Consider the following 1,717-nt stretch of genomic DNA (forward strand, 5'->3'; position numbering starts at 1 on the left):
TCTGCAGAGCCCAGAGCCGGCAGCTGGCAAGTACGGCTTTTATTGTTTAGAATGAAATGTGTGTGGAAACACAATGTTAAAAAAAAATCCCATTTTGGACCGAATTTGGCATTGGCATCGAGTTTCCGTGCGATCAGCCCTGGGCAGATTAGATTGACATGGCAACACAGAGGCTGAAATCTGATTGGACAAAAAATCTAAAATCCGCATACACGTAGAGAAAAGCAGAGGAGGCCTTGCTGGCCCTGACGGCCCGCCACTGGTGTGATCGATATCATATAGGCTAGAGATTTCGCCGTTTTTTTAAAGGTACCATATGTAATATTGTTTCACGCAATTTGTTGTGTGCACTATTTGCCGTTGTTGTGTGCTGGCCGGAAACCGTTTGACTGGAGGCGGCTGGAGCGACGACGACCCGTCCTGCAGCATCCAGCACTCATCTGTGATGTTTCTCTACCCCTGCTGCTCCGTCCTCTTAACATCCCTCCCTGCATAGTGACACCTTCAGATTCAAAGATCGCTAATCATTCATCCATACCTTAAATGACACCCCGAAGCTGCAAAATGCCGTTCCTTTATGTTGGGGCTGCGATGTGGTACTGTATGGCCAGGTGCATGGTTTTCGGACCAACACCTGCAGCTCCAAAACAAATGTGGGTCCTATTTCCCGACTGCCCTTGTTATCAAATAACAGGACAGCATTAATTTTGGTTGAAGTTGGGTTTTTTTTTTTTATTTAACAGAAGGGTTTAAATAAAAAATGTCAGTCCCTTTTTTTTTATATGTCGAACAAAAAAACAAGACAACAGTAGTGGACTTATTCCTAACAGCACAAAATAGACACGACTGAATATACACTCAAAACTATCCGTGAACAATCTGGTACAACTATATCAACAGATAACTTTCCAGATACAATATATTCAGACTTCACATTAGAAGCAACTCAACTCACTTCAAGATGCCGGAATTCCTGTTCAGGCTGGAGTAAATACCCCGAACTCGTAGACAGTGTTGTCTCCCCTCTGAACAAGCCAAATTCACAATGTTGTCAAACACAGAAATACAACCTGTAACCCATACAGACGTCATATAATTTCTGTCAGACACTTACGCCGTCACGGAGCTTTGTATTTCCCTGCGTTTTTCTCTTTGTCTCCTTCTCGGTCTCTGTTTCTCTTTTTTTCCCGCGGGACACTCGCCTGTCACACAGTGATGACGTCACAACAGATGCGCCTTCATACAGCTGTGGGTGAGCACTGCATGTATACAACTATCATAGCGACACCCGCTGGGCACCTACTAAACAACACCTTACTGCACCAGGGAGAGTTTCAGTTACTCCCCTTAGGAAACTGTAATTTTATTACTTGACCCGGCTACATTTAGATGCTTTTGAATAAATAACAATTGATTCACATATGAGACTGTTTATTTTAATATTAGATCATTTTAAACCTTCTAATCAAACAAGATATTTTCTACAACTCTGATTTCCTGCAGACTTAAATGCACCAGCTCATTTGGCTCTGAACTTAAGTTGACATGTGTTTATTGTTCAGGCTTCAAAAATTCTTTCCTTGTTGCCTTTTCTGCCCAGGTTGTTGGAGCCTGTCAGGGAAATGACCTGAGTTTTCTTATGTTTACATTTAGTGTAAGCATGGCCACATTAACCTGTTACTCCCCAAAGCCAGGCCTGATGTTCCCATTAATGCTG

The 1,717-nt window shown here is 42.7% G+C and overlaps 1 long non-coding RNA gene across 2 annotated transcripts; it reads right to left on the minus strand.

The window, feature by feature from the left end:
- Window positions 1-6: 6 nt before the first annotated feature.
- LOC109974743 (uncharacterized) lies at window positions 7-1,385 on the minus strand. Of its 2 annotated transcripts, XR_002277013.1 has the most exons (3): window positions 1,115-1,385; window positions 956-1,025; window positions 7-676 (listed from the first exon to the last, which is right to left on the minus strand). It is a non-coding gene; the product is annotated as an uncharacterized LOC109974743 (long non-coding RNA). The 2 variants fall into 2 exon arrangements; XR_002277012.1 differs by lacking the exon at window positions 7-676 and having other exon boundaries at window positions 772-1,025.
- Between the last annotated feature and the right edge of the window lie 332 nt (window positions 1,386-1,717).

This window comes from Monopterus albus, unplaced genomic scaffold (genome assembly GCF_001952655.1).
Source record: "Monopterus albus unplaced genomic scaffold, M_albus_1.0 scaffold346.1, whole genome shotgun sequence".
In the NCBI taxonomy this organism is placed as follows: domain Eukaryota; kingdom Metazoa; phylum Chordata; class Actinopteri; order Synbranchiformes; family Synbranchidae; genus Monopterus; species Monopterus albus.